This window comes from Octodon degus, unplaced genomic scaffold (assembly GCF_000260255.1).
Source record: "Octodon degus isolate 3935 unplaced genomic scaffold, OctDeg1.0 scaffold00079, whole genome shotgun sequence".
Classification (NCBI taxonomy): Eukaryota; Metazoa; Chordata; class Mammalia; order Rodentia; family Octodontidae; genus Octodon; species Octodon degus.
This window is the reverse complement of record NW_004524655.1, coordinates 5,250,946-5,274,202: the sequence shown is the minus strand read 5'-3', so window position 1 is coordinate 5,274,202 and position 23,257 is coordinate 5,250,946.

Genomic DNA, 23,257 nt, shown 5'->3' with positions numbered 1-23,257 from the left:
TGACAGAAACAGAGAGAAAGAAGAGGATAGGGAGACAGAGGAGGGGAGAAAGGAGGGAGAGACAGAGGGACAGAAATAGGGGGAGCAGAAGAGAAAGTAGGAAGAGGAAGAGAAAGACAAACAGGGAAGGGAGAGATATTGAAGGGGGAGGGGGAGAGACAGGGAGAGAGGAAGCAGGGAGAAGGAGAAAGAGGCAAGATAGGTGGTGGAGGGAGTTGCTCTGTATATTATTCTGGAGAATTCTTGGTAAAAATACAGAAATAGCCACCCTGTGTCTCTTCTCTCCCACAGACTTGGTGGCATACAAATCTGACCTTCCAAAGGAGAGAGCCTTCCTAGCAATGCTCCACTGGTAATGACAGACTTGTAGGCACGGACTGTGTCGTAATTGCCTTCCAGTTGTCTCCTACATTTTTCTAAGTTGGGTACCATTAGTCTCCAGGCTCCTGTCATGTGGCCATTAAATCATTGTTTTCTCTGACAGTGTCATTTCTGCAAAACCCCAGAGGGAAAATATTGCACCATCTCCAGGGCTGGAATGCTGCCATCTGGTCATTATGCCCAACAGCCCTCGGACTGCTGCCCCCCGATGAAGCACCTTTGATGTGACTGCACAAGGGCTCCCCAGATGCTCAGCCCTGCGTTTCTGCTCCAAGCTTTTGCAGCGCGGAATTATCCTGGCCAGCAAGCACCCATGAGCGCTCATTTAGGAGACTGGGTCTGGCAAATGGGTGTAAAGAAAAGAAGAATGGCAGGGAAAATAGATTTTTCTCCCCAGAAATGAGAAAGGATGCTCCCCTAAGGGTATCACTTATTTTTTCCTCTGCTGGCAAGAGATGGAAGGAAAATTTTTCAGACAGGGCCTAATTGTCTTCTGAAATAAATGGTTGAGAACAGAGAGATTTGAGGTCTGCTGAGCGTGGAAAAATGAGGTGGGAGGAACAATCTTCATGATTGGTTTCCTGCGGCTGAGCTGTGGGGTGAGAGAAGAGGGGTGCCAGTGAGTTTTGGATGAGAAATGGCATGAACAAGGCCTGTCCCTTGGGGGGTCAGCATTCATTCACTCACTCAACAAACCCTGATTGTTGCTCTGCTTTGAGTACCTGCCTAGGCCCTGAGGACAAAGCAATGAACCTGATGTATTCAAGCTGAGAATTTTTTTTCCAGTCCTGGGGGTTGAAACCAGGGCCTTTGCCCTAAGTCAGTCCAACCCTCTTTTTATTTTATTTTTTTTTAAATTTTGAGACACAGTCTCTTAAAGTTGCCCAGTCTAGGCTTGAACTTCTGATCCTTCTGCCTCAATCTCCTTTTTAGTGCTGGGATTACAGGTGTGTGCCACCATACTCAGCTTCAAATTGGAAATCTAAGGGCAGTTGGATCCAAGGGAGTATTTACAATGGTGTGACCTGGCTGTAAGGAAATCTGCAGGGTAAGGTGTGCAGGTGTGGCCAAGGGCTGGTAACACCAGGGAGGCTTCACCACCCACCAGCCTGAAAGGGGCAAAGCCAGCAAGAGGCAGCCAGAGTGAGGAGGGAAACTGCTGTGAGGCCACATGACACAGCTCAGGCACAGAGGCACAAACAACCAAGCCAGTGTATCAGAAAGGGGGCTGGGGATAGACGCTGCCCTCACACCTGGCCTCTCCCACCCGAGCTGGATCTCCTGCTGGTGCCTCCTGTTGGCTAAATTCAACCAGCAGCAGAGTAGCAATGGGTTCTGTGGAATCCTCCTCCCCCTGGGGGATGGAACAGGGAGGAGACTGGCAAGTGGCTCTGGAGAGGCAAATAGAATCTTTCCAGTACCTTCTCTGCCCTCATAGAGCTTACATTCTACTTTGGAAAGATAAATATTAAACACATAAGCCCGAAGTTCTAAAAATATAAACAGTCTGACTAAGCCAAGCAGTGGCTTTGTGAAAATTGGAAAAAGTCAGCCTCTCTCCAAGTGGACAAATGTCCTTCCAGGGTACCAGGGCCCATGGATAGCCAGGTCAGCGCTGGCAGTCAGACCCCATTTGATGTTTGGGTCTGGAGCTGGTGCGAGACTCACCCCCTAACACACAATATCTCATTAAAGAAGCTGTGTCAAGAACTGGAAGAGAGTGGTGAGGGATGTAGGCAAGAGGACCAGTGGGAATTTTGCCCCATATCTGATTTCTCATTGTTCAAAGGTCCTCTGCCCTCTAGTGAGCCCTGCAGCCACTGAAGATCACCACCACAACCCAGGACAGGTAGGTGACAGGTGACTCACACATATAGTTTTTCCACAACATTAGGTTTGATCATGTGGGCGACAGAGTGACAAACATGACTGAGGAGAGGCCCCAAGGAGGCTGCTCCCCTACAACCAACCCGTTGCGGGCTCCTGCAAAGCTCAAAGGCAGGCAGAGGCCAGGGCGAGTCCTGTCCCATGCAAAGCGAGTCACTGGTGGGAGCCGCCTGGGGCTCTCAGGGGACAACACAGCGCTCTTCTCCCAGCTCTGGTTCCCTGAACTGTAATGAGCAATTTGTCTTTTAGCCTTGATCTGCTGTCAGCAGGGCTCACACTGACTTCGAGTATTAATTTCTCTTCGAGCTGTCTTACATTACAGCTGACAGAGGGGCGAAAAATGAAGCAGAGTTGCCGATCCAGAAGCCCATCACCCAGCTGCTTTTATTAGCAGGACAGCTGTGGGGAGAGATGCAGCCTACACCATGTTCCCTTCTTTTGTAAAGAAGCAGATGCTGAGCCCCCTTGTGCTATTCAGTGGTCTGTGGTTGGCCGAAAGGGAAATGCATTTACCCAATTCACATTTGAAAAGATGTAGGAAATCTCAAGGAATCCAGTGACAGGGCAGCCCAGCTGCTTGCTGTGCCTCTTGGCTCTCCATGGTGGGGTAGATGCTCAGCCCCGCTCTTTTCTTTATTCTTCTGTCTCTCTTCTGGCTCTTCCCATCCCCCAACACAGTCTATCATGGCTGTGCCAAGATGGCTGCTCCCGCCCTGGAGTGTGTTGGGCCCTTATCCCTGAACTCTGAAGCTCAGGATTCCAAGTTCAAATTTCCAGATAAGGAAATCTGACTGGTGTCGCTTGGGTCCAGGGTCTCCCCTGAGCTAATCATCTGTGGCCTGGAGGGTGGAACTCGGCGGCATATACAATTTCCTGGAATCTCTAGAAGCTTCCATAAAGAGGTTCCATTAAGACAATAGTGGCAAAGTCAGATCCAGATTTAAATTTCTACACACCCAGTCATGTCTAGGTCTATGGCCTTTGATAAAGTATTTCATTTCTCTAAGCCTCAGTCACCTCATTTGGCTCAAGGATAACATGTTACATGTTACATGTGATAACATGTAACTCACCATATTTTGGGCTCCTGGAATGAATCAGCCTATGTAAAATATGATAAATGTGCCTGGCACATAGTAAGTGCCTAGCTACATGCCCAGTGGCACACACTATGTAGGATCAGGCCACCTTCAACTTCAGCTGCTGTGGTGGGGGACAGTGTCTGTGCAAAGGACATTATCCCTCCTCTTTTTTTTTTTTTTCCAGCTTAGGTTTTCTTCTAAGAGCCTCAGGGGCTTTCTGAGCCTCAGTTTTACAAGTGTGGTGGAACCAACACCTCGGGGGCAACCTTCAACCTGGAGGATGGATTGAAGTAGCCTCCCAATCTAAGATTTGTTGCACCCCAGTTCCTCACAACAAGGATAGACCCAACAGTGCACCCTTCCCTGGGTTTTCCTCCTCCTCTGCCTCTTTCTCCCACTTCCCTTACTTGGACTTCTTGGTTAACACCTCCAGATAAACTCCCTGTACCCAAGTCGCCCATCTTGGCTTCTGCTTTTGCAGAAAACAAAATTAATGAAAATCCTAAATTAGCTAGTGAGTGAATTGTTGAAATGAGGGAGAGAGGTGTCTAATGCAGCCATCATCTGGAGTCACGCCTGCAAAATGAGCTCCTGCAGTGCAGCTGGCAGGCATAGAGGACGCCCTGCCCTCCACCCTGTGTGGCACTCCACCAAGAGAGGAAAGCCTGGTGGGGAACTGGGGATAGCTCCCACGAGTCTGCTTCATGCTTAGCCATCTCATCTGCTCCGGGAGGAGGCGGAGAGATAGAGCTTTGTACCGCATGGAGGGCATCAGGATGGGGAGGCTACCAGTGACACAGTCATAGTTCAGATGCTTGGCATTTGTTGAAAAGCATAAATATGATCACACCTCTGTTACTTCGTCTTCTTCTGTGGCCTCTGCTCTATAGTGAGGGCCAAGGTCAAAATTTCTTCAAATAGTTTCAAAGACCTTGTAATTCAGCCTAAGTGTCCAGCTCCATCCTAATCTCCACCAGTGCCTGTTGTACTCTCTCCTTAATCATTCCTACTTTATGGTAGCCCTACTATTAACCAGCCCCGTGGGGACCTGATTGAACTCCACCTGCAGTCTCTCACAGCTCAGGCCCTTTCATATGCTCTCCCCCCACCAGGAATGCTTTTCCCTCCATCCCTTCAGCAGTTCTGGGTTCGCCAACCTATGCACCTTCCTCTGTTGCATCCACACAGTGGTGAGGACTCACTGGGGTATGCACAGGGTGCAGGAATGGTACCACCCTGATTCCACGTGCCCTCAGGGACCAGCACTATCTGGCACCTGGCAGGGCCCTGGGCAATATCCACTGCATGAAGTACACAGGGAAAAAAAGGTTGGAAGACAGATCTCTAACTCATGAAGCTACAGTATAGACTGTCATCAAGCTCATACAGATTCAAAAACTATTTTAGTTACTGGATATTGACAAGAGAAAAAAAATATGGCTAAAGTGCTTGAAAATTGATTTCATGTTTGTGGAGGACAAAGACAGGTGCGAATTTGCCTGGATGAGGGTCAAGTAGTCCATCTCCCTGCTCGGCGCCCCCTGTTCTCTGTGGATAGCAACAGGAAGAAGGAGCGAGGGGGTCGCTGCTGCAGAGGGCCAACCTGATCAGCCCTCACTGATGTTGCCGTCTCCAGACTTCACAAAATCATGACTCTCTTTCAAGGTCTCTGCTTAGCGGGGCCCCCTCCTCTGTTACTAGCTTCAACTCCACATGAAAGGTCTGAAGCTTTAAGATAAGAAAGCCTTGTCATGGTCTCAGAGCACAGACTTTAACAGGCTCACAGATCTGGCTAGGATTTCAGTCTCTGCTGCCCACTGGCCAGGTGACCTTGAGTGGTGATGTTCTTCTCCGAGCTCCGCGCTCACTCCTAGAAGGGAGCGGCAAGAACAGCTGCCCTGCAGGGAGCGAATGCGCAGAAGTTCTCAGCTTGGGCCTGGTACAGAGGGAGGCCTCCGAAGGTGGAAGTTGTTATTAGCACTGAGTAGATGAGTGGTGACTGAAAACACAATACATGCATAAAACAACAACAACAAAATATTACAGTAAGAAGCACCTTGCTATTAATCCCTTCAAAATGCTCCCTCTCACTTTGAACACACTTATTCCATGGTTCCTGCCACTTTCTGAAGCAGTTTGGGCAGTCCTCTGCCCTGAGTGTCTTTACGAGGTGTGGTAAAAATCTGTGAATGCTGCTGCCAAGTTCCGTGTACCAGAAAGGCAGGCTTGGAGAAACCCCGTGTGGTCATCCACCTCGCTTACCAGAACTTGTATTTTGATTTCAACTTTTACCTCTTCCCCAATGATAAGATGACCATACAAGTAAACATTTTGGATTGATTCAGGACTTTGAGGCAGCCTCAGCAGTGCAACCGAAGACACTCACAGAAGTGGTCTTCTAGAACTGCTTCAGAAGGCAACAAGAAGAATAGAGCGTGTCCAAAGTCAGTGGGAGTATTTTTGAGGGGAATTAATGACAATGTATTTTTTTCTGTAGTAACTTGAAAGAATTTAAAAAACATTAGTGCAAGCATGCAGTACATGCTTGCATTCACCACGGCAAAGCGTACACAGCTAATAGTGTTTCTCACATTTTTGTAAGTGTCGGACATCACACTGAGAATCTGATCCCCCAAGACATGGCTTGGGAGTTAAAGAATGTAACTCCCGAGTTGGAATGCATAGGAACAAATTCTCGTGCCACTTTTGCTCAGTGGCCACAGGCCCCAGTTTCTCCTGAATAAGCAGAACACCTTCCACAGGATAAATGTTGACATGCCAAGGGCAGAATTAGACCTTCAAGGGTGTTGCGGCTCAAGCGGTTCACCACCAATACTCAAAAGCCATGACAACGGAGGTCTTGAGCTAAGGTTAGAAAATGAAAACCTTGAGAGTTTCCTGACTTTGACCAGCAGGGAAATATGATAGGAAATTTGTTTAATTTAAAGATGGTGGTAGTGATGGTGGGAGACGAAAGCTAGACAACCCTTTTTGATTCGGATGGCAAGTCTCACTGATTCTAGTAGCAGATGCAGTGTCTTCAGGGATAGTGACATTCTTGTCACTGAAAGTAATTAAGCAAAGTCTGCCTAACCTGGGCTACATATGTCACCATTCATACAAAACCACCTTGGAGATATTTGCCATGACTCTGGACCAGTTGCACTGCTAATTACTTAGTATTTGTCTTTGAATGGCCTTATTCTATTAACATGGGGAAAAATAAAAATTTGTGTCGCCACTGTAGGATGAAAGCCACTATTACAGGACACAAGCAGCAGGTAACTATAAAAGCAAATGTAACAAAAATATAACAGTGTTATTCAATTACAGTGAGGCACTACTCTCAGCACAAGGCTCTGAGCCCAAGAATTGCCCTTTCTTTGTTGCAACGGAGAGTAACAAGTGTTATGGAGGCGTTAAAGACTGAACTAGCACTAAACTGAGAATTTCTGTGTTGCATAATAAAAAGGACAAAAGAGATTTTAAATAAAAGCAAGAGGATGGTTCCCACTCTGCGATTTTACATTGAAGTCTGTGTAACACTGAGGAATCATCTCTTGACCTGCTCAGTGGTGCTGGAGCTCCTGCCCTGTGAGACTTTAAGCAACAGATCTCTGACTGGGGAAGAGAAGACTCACTATGCCTTCCACTTCTGGGACTTTATGGCTTCAATTTCTTATTCTACTTTCTTTCTCTCTTTTTTGGCGGAACCAGGGATTGAACTCAGGCCTTTGCGCTTGCCAGGGAAGTGCTTATTCTACTGAGCCGTCTCCCCAGCCCCAAATGATCCTCCTGTCTCAGCCTCCCCAGCGCTGTGATTATAGGCATGCGCCACCACACCTGGATTTTATTCTACTTTCTTGATATGAAGTTCTCAGCCAGTAAATGATAGTAAATGTTTGATAACCTCCTTTCCAGAGGAGGCAAAAGGCCCTGATTTATGATGTTTGCCAATTAGCCTGGTGTAAATACTCTAACCATGGTGTTGTTTTTACCACACTATGTACATGTCATTGAATAAAATGCAGGGAAGACGTGAATCCAGTAGGATTGTGGGACCCAGAACAAGCCGATTCCTATACAGAGGACTGGTTCCTACTTGACTGTGGTTTTCCTCTTAAAGGTTCAAAATAAATCTGGCATCCAAAGGATTGACATCTAACACATGAATATCTATCTCTATAAACTTCTAAAACTCTTGGGCATATTCTAGAGAATCTGTCTGTGAGGGGTGAACCAGAAGAGATGCAGTCTGCTCCACAATCTCTTTTTATGTATGCCCATTTTAGAGGTAAGGATACTGAGGTATCCTCTTTAAAATATTTTAGTGACCACCTGAGTCAGGCTTCACTTTTAATTGTCCAATTTTGGTATGCCTGAATATTAATGCACATCCGCGTTTTCTCTGCTGCATATTCTCAGTGGGAGCTTTACTTTTTATCCATGCAGCATGGCTTTAGATTCCTGTCTGCTTTCACTTTTAAGTCAAGGTATGAGGACCTTAACTCTCCTGGGCCAGTTCAAGCCAGTCATCACCTTTGAAAGTTTAGTGTCTCCCACAAAGTCAATTACCGCTTGCATCTATGTGCGGGCAAATTAATGCACATTACAGTGGCAATTAAATCTTCACCAGACCTGTTTGCACATTTTCCTCTCAATACTTGCAAGGAAGCTCTGCATCTAAATAAGGTTTTATTGAGGACCCACTATGTGCCAGGCATCATGAGAGTATTTTAGGGAACTGTGGGGGAATTGACAAAGATGCTAACCCATCTCTGCCACACAATGCTATACTTTCTTTGTTCATGGAACCCACAGAAGCCCAGCACATTGCTATGGACCACAGGGGTGCCCAGTCAACACTTGTTGATGGCAGGAGAGCTGCCAATGGCTCCAGATGCAGGCCCTGGCTGCTCTTCAGTCCAGTCCAGCCCTTCCCATGCCTCTTGGGTGCCCAGACCACAAAACATTTGAGTGTCCTCCACCTAGAAAAATGATGTTCTATATATCACCACTTAAGCTTAATTGTGAGTGGCTTGGAAGGCACCCCACACAGGCTGATTTTACACAGGGCTATTACATCGGCATATGCATTTCATGATCTGTGGCCATCGCAACAACGGCTACTTTTAGATTTTCAGTAAAGGTTTGGCTTTGTTTGCTGTAGTGTGTGTGTAATTTCTTTTCATCACTTTGATGCTGGAATTGGCCCCTGTGTGGTACAACCATGCCAGGTTGAGGCAGGGTTTCTAGAACAAGCAGAGACCTGCTGGATAAAGCTGGTCATTGAGTGCCCTGGCTTTCCCCTGGCTTTATACCCCCAGAGCTTCAGTTACCCCTCTGGGATGAGCTTCAGTTATCACCAACATCTCAGATGAGTGGCTTGCCTGTCCAGCACAGAGGGAAGATTATTCCATTCAGGGGACCAGAGCTCTGCATGTCCATCAGGGTCACTGACTGCTGTCCCAACAAATCTGTATCAAGCTTGGCCTGTGCACATGGATTTGCCTGGGATGCCATCTAGACTTTGCCTTGAAGCATTTTGCAAATGAAATCAATTTTACTGATGCACTTACCACTGGTTAGAGGGAGAGAAAATGTCAGCTATGTCCTGGGAGGCAGGCACTGTATTTGTGAAGAGCACAAACAGTCTTGGGTTCTGATTTCACCTCAGATTCTTAGTGCATTTGCTTTATAACCAGTTATTGAATCTTTCTGAGCTTTGCTGTGTGCATCTGTAAAATGGGATCAACAATAACATCGCTTTGAGAGCGAGATACATTGCACAGTGCTGCCAAGCTGCAAATCGTTCCTTGTGCTTCTTGGCAAAGTGTTCAAGAGCTTGTGTTTATAGAGTAGTTACAACGAGCACAGGAGAAAATGTGTAGAGATAAAATGGAAAGACTTGGGACCCAATCATCTTGGATTTGATTCCAGTGTTTCCTAACTAGTTGTCAGTAAACCAGGGATATACAAGGAATCTGGTTAAATACTTAGTTACACCTAGTTGTGGGGTAAGAAGGGGTCAGGGAGGATGATTAATGATACTTTTAATTCATAATATTGTATTATTCTGCTTACGTGGTCTGTGCATTTATATTCTTATCTGAGGATGCACACACTGAGAATGTAAAGAAAACAGAAATAGTTGTTTGAGTTTTCCAAAGTTTTGTGGGTCACAGAGACTTTTAAAATAATTTAATTAAGTTGATTTTGTGGCGGCCAGGAAATCCTTCTTATTTGGCTTTTCTGTATCTTAAAAAACTTGAGTTGAGATACTAAAGGCATAATTTCCATTCTACATAGTCTGGTAGAGGTTCATAAACAATATCAAGCCCAGAGCATGACTAGGTTTTCTCTAGCCCCTTTTATGGTGTCCATGTTTCACATCCCAAAGGCTCGTAGGTTACAGGCTTGGTTCCCAGCAGATGGCATTAATGGTGGTGGTGGAACACTTGAGAGGTGCAGCCGAGGCAGAGCTCACTGGGGGAGACCCTCGAAAGGGCTTCACCCCTTACTCCCTCTGTTTTCTTCCAGCAGCTTTGCTCTACCGTAGCATTCCCATCAAGATGTTCTGCCTTGCCAGAGGCCAAAATCTATAGGGCCAGGTGACCTTGCACTGAGACCTCTGAAATTATGTCCAAATACATTTTTCTTCCTTTAAGTTAATTGCTGTTGGGTATGTTGTCATAGTGATGAGATGAACAGTTGACTAACACAATCACCCAATATTCTGAAAGGGGAGGTGACCTCACTCCCAACTACTAAGACTTTTTCCTGTTAATTGGCCCCGCTGGTAAAAGAGCTCAGGATAGAAATCGAAGGGCACACTGAGAATGGGTCAAGCAGTCAGCAGCCTGACATTACTTCTGTGTACTTAGGTCCATCTCCTGAGGTATTGGAGGGCTAGAAGCAGCTACTCTGTCCTACTAGTGTCACACTATAATAGCACAGGCTCTAGAGTCAATGCTCATATTTCTGCAAAGTATGGTCAAATGACAAGACACTGCAACACAGATTAGGGATACTGACTCCTTGGACAGTCAGCCAATGATTTAGCACTGTGCCTGTACCGAGGCCAACCCAGAGTGGGATGTCCTCAATGAAGAGCATTCTTGGCTCTGCTTCACCTCAGAAAGTTGGGCTGGCCAAGGCTTCTTCAAAGCTGCACTGCAGTTTGAGATTTCTCCTTCCTCCTCTCTCTTCTTTCCGGGGTCTTCTTTCCTGCATGTCAGTCTTAGCTGTCACAAGGATGACCCCAAAAGATCTCTGACAACTTCCAACTCTGTCCTGGTATCTGCTTCCCAAAGGAACCGAAGTGACACAGCATGGTGTTCTCCACTCTTGATCTGTAGGAAGCTGGTTTCTTTAACAGGACAGTATTCTTGGAGAGATGAGGCAGGAAGGATCAAGGGAGCTGAGGAGGAGCCCTGGGAAGGTCGGGCTACGTGGCAAGCCCAGCCTTCAGCCCAGAAAGGGGTGACTGTCCAGCTCTAGGGGGTTGGCCAGACTCCACCATGGTGGCAGCAAGCAGATATCCTTCAGGTGGCCTTGCTTTGTTTGTTGTTAACATGCACACAGAAAATGTGTCCAACATACAGATGGGGACTGGGGTGTGGGGCGCAGAAGCTGGCTTCTAACAGCCACAGGTCTTGGTGTAATATGACCTGATCATTGTGCTGCTCTTTTCTGCAAAGGAAGGCCAGGAAAGGAAGAGTTTTATAAACTTAATTTTATTGGTACATTTTAGATATATGCAATGATAAAATTCATCATATGGAATTTGTACCTGTACATGATGCACCTTGATTCTTCTTTTCTTCCTCATTCCCCTTCCCTCCCTTCAACTTTTTAATTCCTATTTATAGAAGCTTTGTTTCCAGTTTTTTTCCTTATATTCTCTTTTCCTTTTCCCTTCCTTCCTTTCCCCCTCCTCCTTCTCTGTTCCCTTCTCATTTGAACATTCTCTTCCTATTTCACAATATCATTTATGCATTTTGATCCATATTTACACTTTTGGTACCTCACACCTGAGAAACCATGAGCCATTTGAACAAGGATGTCTGCATTATTTGAGAGCGAGTATTTTTAAAGAGAGACTGGGGGAACTAATTAAGTGGCTTCACATTTGTCAGAATTTATACCATAGTGACAAGGAGAGCAGGCAGGGGAAGCTGTCCCATGAAGGAACTGTGGGCTTGGCTCATTTTGAAAGCTGGTATGTGCCTTCTGGGTAGGGGCCTCCATGTAGCATCCTGTGTAGACCAGAAGCACATGGAATTTTAATGACATCTGAACCATTTCCCTCCGCAGCTCTGTATCTGTCCATTCTGGGGAAATTTATAATTGTTGTGTACAGCAAACCATTTGGGTCAAAGCAGGACACTGTTTCCTAGCTCCCTGAGCCTGTATCCTACTATTTGAAGTGATAAAGTCAACCACAGCCCACAGTGTGCTATCCACTGAGAGATTGTTATGGGCGCTCCTGGGCATACTTCCTTTACACCAGGACACTTTGCAGTGGGTCAGGGTTGTGTCCTACAGCCAGAGGGATCCTTCAGGGAAATACCAAGAACTCAGTGGGGGTAAAGCAACGATGTACAGCTCATAAGAGCAACTGTGTGAAAGCTGTTGTAAAGTTTTTCCCCTGAGTCCTTGTTCAGTGATAGATATCTGGGAAGCCAGCCACTGTGGGAATATTTACACTACAGAAATTGGCAATTGTTAACAATGATTTTGTTGTTGTTGTTGTTTGTTTTTGGCTTGTTTTCCCCAGAAAGCTGGCTGTTCAGCATTTGTCAGTACATCACTGGGGAAATTTTTAGATATACCAGGGGACATTCCTAAGAGACACTGTCCCTACACTTTACCACCTGTCTATAACAGTTCTTGACGACATACCCTGTTCTGCCCATCTTATAAATACTTCTGCATTTTATGTATTATTTCTGTATTCCCTTCCTTAGCTCTACCAACTATTACCTCTGAAGTTGGACAAGTTAGTGAATGTCTCAGGCATCAGTTTTCCCATCTGTAAAACGGGGGTGGCAATAGCATCTAATGTGTAGGGCAGTTTCTTTGGAGAATGAGTATGATACATTACATTTAATATTTTAGCATACTTGGTCCTCACAATAACTCAGGAACACAGGTGTTGCTACCTACATTGGGAAGGGGAGATCTTGCGAAGGGGAGGCACTTGGCGACAGCTTCACAGTCACAAAGGGACAGAGCCAGGATTTGAATCCAGAGCTTCTGGAGTCTCAAAGCCTCTGTGTCTAACTTCTATACTAACCTGCCTCCGGACCACATGACTTCTCCCCCTAGGAAAGGGACGGCTCATTGCTTATCCTTGGGCAGAAGCTGGTGCTCTGTCAGGAGCAGAAGAAGATGAAGTTCTTTCCATCGCCTTCAAAGAAACCTCTCTTGCCTCAAAGAGTGAGTGAGAAAGGAATCAGCGTAAGTTCATTTGGAATTCTGAGTTCATTATCCACGCACTTAGAGCCTGTCTGGGTGATGAATGCAACGTGAAACAGGTAGTCAATCATCCACATGTTTGGCCTCTGCAGTGTCAGCGCTGGTATATTGGAGAAACATCTGGATGGCTCGAAATGAGGCCACATCAAGCTTTTCTGTAATGAGGGAGAACTTGTGGAAACAAAGGGGGAGACCCTCCATCCTTTTGCAGATGAGCCAACTGGGACCTCCAGGGAGGAGATGCCTTGCCAGAGTTTACACAGAAATCTAGGGGCAGAGCTAGAGCACAAACTGTCATCACTGGCGTGGCTTCAAGCACTCCATGCTATTCTGGAATATTGTCTGGAATTGCTTGACACGCAGCCAGATAGAAGGTCCCAAAGGAACAGATATAAGTCAGTGCCTGGAAGCCAGCTTCTCATGACAGGGCCTTACTGATAAGAATCTCCATCTGCAGATGGAGAAACTAAAGCTCAGAGAAGTTAAGGAACTTGCTCAGGGTCACAGAGCTGCTGGTGAGGTTCAGCAGGATCAGAACGAATCCGGCTTTAATTTGTTTATTTATTTATTTGATCAATCACTCATAACCACCCCCGTTAAATATTGCAATAAAAATTAAAACTGTTTATTGAGCAAATAATATGTGCTAGATATTTTTGGCTAGAAAAGAATTGGAGGAGTATCTAAATTTCCTATTCAGAATGAGAGGGGGAAAGTTGCCCCGGGGGTAGGTCACCATCGGCCACCTTGCCTATTCTGGAATTTTGTAAAGATGGCTCTACCTACTGTGTGTCTTGAGCCCCTGACTGTGCACCCTGCTACCTGATTCCATGTTTTCCAAAGTGCAGTTGCTGCAGAATCTCTTGAGTTTCTCATACACACTTTTTATTGTTAACATTTTCCCTTTACATTAATATTAACCCAAAACCCATCTTAGTAGCTGTTTTAGTTTCTTCTTAAACAGTAACATCTACAGCACCGTTACTTTGAAAGTACTCCGTGGAGATCTAATGCAACATCAAAATGCACACATCATGAACAATTAAGGGTAAAGGAGGCTGTCCATTGGAAGTTGTCTTGTGTGGCACCAGAGGAACCATATCTTGTATGACCCTCTTGAGTAGCATTTGCTGGGGCCATGGTGTTGTGTGAAGCATGTCATCCACTCTGCAAAGGTTCAGGAGGGGACCAAGCACCAAAACACCTCTCCCAGTAGGGGTTCTATGGTGGATGTTGAAGGCAGAATCTCTTTTCAAGAAGATGAAGGCGCTACCTGAGTGCATGGCATGGAGCATGCTCCATATGTTCATCAAATTTCTAAGATTCTGCCCATTGCTGTTCTCTTCCTGGACTTGTGTTTCCCTGGGTTCCTGGACCCAAAGCTACGGGAGGTTGGCTTTTCATCAACTTGGTGCTGGATATCAACTCAACCTCTCATCCTCTTGAAAGATGGATATTATACTCCCATCTTACAAATGAGAACTCAGGTAAACTAGCAAAGTTAGCAAGTGGAAGAGCCCAACTTCTAGATCAAGTTAGCTTAACTTGAAAGCCCAGACTAAAAAATGATGTTCAGTTGCCATCCTGACTGTGTCTTCCACCTCTTTCCCTTCTGGGATCACCAATCAGGAGGGCCCCTGGCTGGGTCACTGAGGAATTCAACAGAAGCCCCTTTCAACAACGGATGTACGATTCAGCTGGTGCCATCATTACAAAGGCAGGGCAGGGGAACCTTGGCCATGTTCTCCAGAAGGAGAAAGAATCCTTCTTTCTTGAGGTTTGGAGAGAAACTCAGGGCAGAAGTGAACAAGTCTGGTGTTGGGAAGTATAGCTGCTTGGAGAACTGGATGATGCCGAGGTCTGTCTGAGGAGTGGGACAACCTCAGACTTGAGAAAGCAGAAAGCAGAGGGTATCTTCCATTTTACAACATCCATATAGCTCTGAGTATAAAGGCAGCTGCTTTTTCTGACTTTCAGGCAGACAAGTCATTCCTTCATTCCATAACTACTCTTTGAGCCCACTCTTCCATCCAAGCTCCTGAACCAGGTTGAGAACTAAGTTTGAGGTTGTAGATGCCTATATTTCTTTCTATTGTCTTCATTATGCATTTTGCATTTTGCTATTGTAGACACAACTTGTTCATTTGTGGAGGAAACAGATTCCCCAGTGTTGACTGCTTACGGAGGAAACATGACAATGTACCAAGACATGGAATCTTGTGCTTGCTTATACAGTACAAATAATAAACAGAATCAAGGCCAAGCATGTTGGTGCATGCCTATACTCCCAATACGCTGGGAGGCTGAGGCAGGAGGATCACTAGTCTGAGCCCAGCTCGGGCAACTTAGGGACCTCAGAACCCACGTGATAGTGAAGCTCTTCACACGCACTACTGAAGAGGGGATTTTTTTTGATGAATACTCTCACATACCACTTCTAGGTTGTTTTTATGGAATGCCTGCATTTCAGATCTCAAGTCCTCTGCTTAAGTTGGATACCACAGAGGACCTGAGATGGACTGGGAGGTGTGGACTGTCCCACCTACACGATAGATTTCAAACCCTTTGGTGCAGTTTTAAGGAACTGGGTAGAAAAGGACCTTTTCTGACCCATCTAACTGTGACATGTTTTGGGGATTTTCACCTTGTAAGTGAGGTACAAGAAGTCACCTTTAAGAAGTACTTCTTTTTGCAACCTGACAGGATATTCTGGATCAGTTCCCAAGCCTAGCAGGGCAATTCATTATCATGACAACTTAAGCCATGGTCCAAAGTGTGGAGCGCACCACAGGCACAGTGACTGCCCTGACATTTAGTAACTTCGTCAAGAATTTGACAAAAGTGCGTGATTATATTTGATATGCTTTCCTTAATTCATTATGGATTTTGTGGTTTGGAGAGACGTTGAACTTTAAAAAGGGATTGTGTTGTTTGGAATGATCCAAGTGCAGAGGTAATGTAGGGGGACTGATTTGCCTATTTTGTAGGCTTGGGCCAAAGGGTGTGGTGGAGTAACTGTTATTTCTGCTGAGGGTCACCAGCTGGTTTTCCCTACTGTTGGTTAGGGAGGCATGTGTCCTCTTTCCCTAACAACCTGACCCTTTCATAGCTCCTGCCTGGACCTTGAAGACATTCCAATTTGAAACCCCTGCTTTTAGAAACTAGGTTCAGAAAGACAAAAACCCAGGTAACTGATGTACTTTCTGATGCTCTTGGCAGGTCTTTGGACCCCCTTTCCATTGCTTACACTCATTTGACAACCATTTCCTGGCATCTCTTCCACGCCAGACCTTGAGCTGGGAGCCAGAGGCAGGGGGACATCAGTGCTTAACATACCGTGACAGTTACTACATGACAGATGCTGCTTCAACTGGGTTCACCACTTAACCTTATAATAACCCCAAGAGGCAAGTAGCATTATTCTAGTTTTATAGAGCCCAGAGAGGTGAAGTAAGTTGCCTGTGATCACACAGCTAGCTAGTAAACAACTGTGCTCTTCAACACCGCACATCTCTTTTCACTGGCAAGACCGATTCCCAGGGAGCTTACATCAGCTTTCCTAGATTTGGCTGCCTTTAAGCTCCTACAGCCCTTTGAATCTCTCCTGCTCTATGGATTTCAGAAATGCAATGTGATCCAAGTGTTTTTTTTTTTCAACACAGTGAAAAACGGAAAGCTTCTCCCTTCCTCCCAAGAAATGCCATTTATCAGCCGGCTGCTGGCTTGCAATTTTCACTCCTTTCTGGGCTGAACGGGAGACATCTTTGGTGCTTTGTGAATTGTAAATCTTTTTAAAATCTCTACTGCTGGTGTCTTTCTCTCCAAATATGGCGACTTCTCAGGCCTGGATTTAGCTTTCATTCCTTCGGCAGAGGCAGCGAGGGCCCCATATAAGGTCATGGCTGTCTGTGTGGTTTTCTCTCCTTGTTCAACCTGCCGGCCGGGCTTTTATCTCCCGTGTGTCTCCATCCCCACAGCCTGGGGCTCCATTTGCTGCCCAGAGAGACCTCCCTGTGTGGTCAGTGTGAAGAATTCTTTTCGACCTTTCTTCCTCTGTCACCAAAAGAACAGGTTGCCCTTTTCCACCCCTCCCTGTCTTTTCTTCTTCTTGTCAGAACATGAACTTAGAAAAGCAGGAAGAAGGAAAAATTAAGGGAGAAAAAAAAAAAAGATCTGGAAAGTGATCAGATGAACACCAGCAGAGGAGAAATAATTAGCAGCGATTAAACTTAGGGGATTAAAAATAAAACGGGGAGTAAGTGGTGATTGGGCCCTCACAAAGGCAGTACTGCTGGTCCAGGCCCTGTTCATTACACGGAGGGGGTCTCCATGGAAACCCGACTTGGATGCCTTTATGAACTTGCTTTAATTGTGCAAAATTCTCCCTGCTGTAAAACAGTGCAGCAAAAGGGCAGGAGACAGTGAACTGTGTATGCCTGGCTGTAGGAGAAAGCTGAGGCCACAGGCGCAGTGTTTGGTGCCTGGCACTGAATAGCATAATTTTAGGTGATTCCTCTCTTGGCTGCAACTGCTGAGAAGGCTGAAGGTGGAATTCTGGGTTGGCAAAGGGGTAAGCTCTATGTCCCCCTGGGTACCTGAGACCGTCTTTGCCAGCACATCTAGCTCTGCATAGATGGGTTAAAGCAAAGGATAGCACTTTTTCCTGTGTCCTTGCTGAACTCTAGACATGTTAATATCTATCATTTACTATCACCCTCTGCTATCATTAAATGAGAAAATCAAGGCCCCAGAACTAGATCAAAGCTGCACAGTTATAATGACAGGTATGGGGCTTGAACTTAGAAAGTGTTGCTCTGGAGTCAATGCTTCTTGTTTTAGTTGTTGGTGTCAACGGCTTTATTGAGATATAGCTTATACAAACTACAGTCCATCTGTTTATAAAAACGTCTGATTCAGTTATTTTTAGGATATTCACAGATCTGTGCAAACATCACTATGGTCAACATTAGAAACTTCAGCTCAAGGAGAAATCCTTTAGCTTTCACCCTGTTATCGCCTTCCGTTTTACTACCCTTGGTCCCTGGGAGCTTACTTTCCATCTTTAGGAATTTCCCTGTTCTAGACTTTCATCTGAATAGCTTATACAATATGTGTCTTTTTTGTGTGTGTTCTAGATTCTTGATTCTTTCGCTTTGCATGTTTTCAAGGCCCATCCCTGTTGTGGCAGGCATCAGGCCACTGTTCTGTTTAGTGACTGAGTAATATTCTATTGCACCTTGTTTTTCATTGTTAGTTGAGGAGAATTTGGGTCAAGCCCTCATGTTGACCTCCATGTGGCAGTTAGCTTTCCAAAGGACACAGTTAAGGGTGGGCCTGGAACTCAGAGTCAGGTCTGACCCCTGAGCTCATGCATATAAAAACTAAAACAAATAGACATCTCATTTCATATTATTAAAGAAATTCAGGGCCAGCCAGATAGCGCAGCAGATTAAAGTGCCTGCTTAAGCAGAGCGCAGTGGCCAGAGTTCGATCCCAGGTGTGCCATGCAGGTCCCGCTCTGGGAGTGCACTGAGACAGCAATTGAGACTGGTCATGGTGGCGCATGCCTATAATCCCAACGCTTGGGAGGCTGAAAACAGGAGGATCACTACAAGTCTAATCTGTGTAGTGATACCCTGTGGACCCTGCACTAAATACATTTAAAAAAAAAAGAAAAAAGAAAGAAATTCACAAAGCTTCTATACTTCAGACGCAGAGTTTAGGGGACTAGGAGTAAATAGGATGTGTAATTACATAGGGAAGGCGAGCTCTTTAGGTCTACAAAGAAATCGGAAGGGCTTTGGTGGTTCTTTCTGGAGCAAGTAGGACTCCAGACCAAATGACCTCGGAGAAGTCTCTTACCCTCACTGCATCTCAGTTTCCTCATCTGTAAAGTACAAATGAGTAAAAGTACTCACTTTTTTGAATTATTTGAAGGATAAATGAGTTAATCTTTATAAAGGTCTCTAGAACAGGGCAAGGCACATAGTAAGTATAATAGAAAGTTTTTTTTTTCTATTATTTCTGTTTTTTTTTTTTTAAACCTAGGAGATGTCTTCTGGGGTGACTCATCTTAGCTCCCCAAGTCAGGGTTGCTTTTGTTCTGAGAGACACTCACTGTCCCACTTAGGTTGAAACTTGGTTTTGCTATCTGGTAAATTATGAGGATAGGCACGTATGATTGAAGAGTCACTCTGCCTCCTTGAATTTTCTGATTGTCTCCCCAGGGCATGGCTTTCTCTGTTCCGAATGGAGCTTCTTCAACTCCTCCAGTTGGGGACTCACTCCTCTACTCCCTTGGCTCTCTCCTGCAATGTGTGGATGCAAGATGTGGCTTTGGTAGGAGGCAGCAGAGCCTCCTAGCTCCACCTGCATCAAGTCACTAAGCCACTTTATCCTGTTTCATTATCCTGAATATGGGGCTGCGATCTTCTCTCCTGTAGGGTGCTGGAGTTCACATAAAGCATCTCAGTACGGGGGACACGATTATCTCAATGCATCCTCGCTAGTACAGTTACTGTGTTGCCAGGATCGAGGAGGGAAACCTAGCTCTGTTAAATATCGCCACCTCAGCCCCCGTGCCTGCCACTTATGAAGCAGAGAGTGGCCCTAACAATTTGTGAGTTTACTGGAGAGAGACCTCCCTGATCTGCACTGCCTCTCAGGCGCTGCCTCTGTGTCTCCCATCAAAGCAAGCCACTGCTGGAATTCTAATCACATCTGCCTGTTCATATCACCAAATTGTATGTGTGAGAGAACAAGCTATAAGCAGACAGCACCGTCTACACAGGCTCGTGGTGCACTTCCCTGTCCAGGCAGGGTTCTCTGCTCAGTGCTTCTGAGAATGTAAAGCTAATTGGCGGCTCTGTGTATCTTGCTTCGGATAACTGGTAGATCTCTTTGCTTGTGGTATGTTTCAGATCTCATTTTCTTTTAGTTCTTGCCTCTAACCCAAAGAAAAAAATGAAACAACAACAGACACACAGAAAACCCCAAACTCTATATTTGCATCATGTGATATTAGGAGAGCAGATTAGATAGCATTTGATAGATTTGGCAAAAAGTATCTTTCAAACAGTGAATTAAATATAAATGAGGAAATATATACACTAGGCTGAAGTACTTCCTTCACTTGGATTGTGATGAACTCAGTAAGTATTGCATTTTATTATCAGTGTCTATTACATACCAAAGATTTATTCATTTTTGTGGTGCTGGGGTTTAAACTCTAGAATCACATAGCATTAGGAGCTACATACCCAGCCCTTAATTATTTTTTTTTAAACTTTGAGAAAGGGTCTTGATAAGTAGTTCAGTTCCCCAAGTTGGTCTCAAACTTGCAATTCTCCTGCCTCAGCCTATCAGATTCCTCAGCAGTAGGGTTGTAGCTGAGGGCCACCACGCAAGACTGCCAAGGGCTTCATGATTCTTCTCTAAATTGGTGCATTCTTTCCACATCCCCTTTACTCAGTCTAACCTGGGTTGGCCTCAGGCCAGGGTGGAAGCATGAGTTTTGGACTCATTGCTACTCATACTGTCACCTGGGGCATGGCACCTCATTTCCCTGAATCTCAGACCCCTTATCTCTCAACTGGAGCTTCATATGACTCTTATAGTTGTTCTGAGGATTAAACGAAATAATATTTTAAGAAATATCTATCATAGTATCTGCCTTGCTATGTGGATGTTCAATGATGCATTAATTTCTATCTACCAGTCCTCCTACTGAGATTTCTATGCATCCCAGTGCCTGCCTTCCTCTTGGCCTGGTTTTCTCCTAGTCACCCTTGATTTTCATCTCAGATGCTTTTTTAGGAAGCATCTCCAGAATGCCCGGATGGAGCTGGATCTTTCTTGCTGTCTGCTCTCCTGGCAGCCTGTGCCTGTCTCCCTGAAACACTCATCAAGCCTGAAATGACTTATCTGCCATGAGCCTCTTCCTCTGGGCTGCAGCTCCTGTCACAGCTGAGATGGTGCTCGTTTTCTCCAGTGTGAGCACCCACTAGAAGATACACTAGCAAATGACTCACAGTATCACAAATTTAAAATGGAAAAGCTGGAACCAACCCGAATGTCCATCAACAGACAAAGGGTTACGCTCTGCTATAGACAGGATTGAGCAATGAAGGAGAACAAACTACTAATTTGTCCCCCAACATGAATGAATCACAACAACAGGTCTGGTGAAGGTAAGCAGGCACAGAAAAGTATATGCTATGTAACTCAGAACTTGAAAACAGGTAAAATTTAAAAGCAGGTAAAACTAACTTAGAGAGAAAAAAATGTAGATCAGGGCTTGCCTGTGAAACACTGAGGTAATGAGTCAACTAACTTCCTAGAGTACAAGGGAATTTTTTGAGGTGATGGAAATGTTCTGTATCAGAATTGGGCTATAGACATTTGTCAAATATCAATACACCGCAGACTTGAAGTGTGTGTGTTTACACTTATCATACGTAAGTTGTACCTTAGTGAGTTGGTTAAAAATAAAACAAAACATAAAAGTAAAATCAGTTATAAAAGGAAAGGAGAAAAAAGAGGAAGAAAAGGAGAGAACGAAGAAGGCAAGCAGGTGTCCTGGCTTGAAATCGCTCACAATTAAAGCTTGAGTTCAGTTTCAGAGTAAGATGTAGCCATGAGTGGAAAATTATTGTTTTCATTACATCAATAAGAAAAATGATAAATTACAAAGATCATATTTTCAAAGACACTGGAGAGGAGTGGAAGTGGAAGCAGACTCGAAGAGCTCAAATTCCAGAGAGTGAAGAATGCTCACAAATTATGAAAGCCATAAAACAATGGAATGACAGCTTTGAAGTACTAAAACAAACAACAGTAGTGAACAGAAACCTGCCCACCTACAGTTCGGTATTCAATAAAGATATCCTTCAAGACTGGCAGCAGAGGAAAGACATTTTCATACATATGCAGTCTAGAGGAATTTCTCACCACCAGCTGGTGTGGACTAGAAGAAACAATGAAACCAGAAGTTGATTCCAGATGGAAACAGAGCCCAGTGAAAGACTGGGGAAGCCAGAATTGACTTAATATTAATAAGTTCATATTAATATTCAACAGAATTGACTGAATATTTATAAGCAGTATTAATAACTATGGCTGGTGACTTTACAATAAACACCGGAAAAGTACCAACTATAGTAAAAAGAATTGACAAACTGGGTTTCATCACTTCTGCTTATAGAAGGTACCACTTAGGGAACAAAAAGGAACTGTGTGACTGTGTATACATGTGAAAGACAAAAGGCTCAGAATTTCCTGCAAATCAATTAATAAAAGACAAATATTGAAAAGAAACAGAAGGTTCAAATATACATTCACACAAGAGAAGTTCACATTGATTCCTAATATATGAAAAGATGTTCACCATTACTGCTCACCATAGAAGTGCCAATTAAAGCCACACTGAGGTATCAATAGGCACAAAATGGCAAAAACTTTAAGACTAAATGATGTGGAGCAACTGGGCCTGTTACACATGGGATGCTGGAGCCCTTTTGGAATGCTGGAAATTTCTAAGACAAAACATAGCCCTATTCTATGACCTTGCTATTGTTAAGGAAATTTAGTGTATGTTTATGGAAAGGGATGCAAAAGAATGCCCAAGTGGCTTTCCTCCTCCTAGTCCCCAAAGGGAAGCACCCCCAGATATTCATCATGGGGGGTGTAAAGAAATGTTTCACAGTGAAATATTACTCACTTGTGAAAAATGAACTCCTGGATATGTACATCACCCTGTATTAAACCACAGGGACACAATAATGAGCAAAATAGGCCAGGCACAGAAGCAAAAACAGTCTATGACTTAGATATATGAAGTACCAACTAATCAACTATAAAAGAATTTTATATGATTGCTACATCTAGGATGGACACATTATCGATTTAGGGAGAGACTTTAGAGAATCTTCTAGGATGAAGGTAGTGTTTTCTTTCTTCCTTTTTTATTTTTTGCGGTACCAGGTATAGAACTCAAGACCTTGTGCTTGCTAGGCAGGTGCTTATGCTGCTGAGCTATCTTCCCAGCTCTAAGGTGATATTTCCAAGGTTGCATGGGTATGTAAAATTTAATTATTCTGTACTTAAGTTTTAAACGTTTAACTGCATATAATTTGCATCTCAAATAATAGTAAAAAAATTTACAAAGAATCTGTTTCTTCTCAGACTTTCTGGAATCAACCTAAGTTTAGCCTAAAGACATTATAAAAACATACGCAGACATAAATACATAGATATTTAAATAAAAATGGAATCATAACTTGACGTACATACCCCATATATTTACATAGAATAATTTTGATTTATATTTATTGTTTCAGTGTAATTAATTAGAACACTTTCCTGTATTTTATTTTTTATTTATTTATTTTTTAACATTTAGTGTGTGTGTGTGTGTGTGTGTGTGTGTG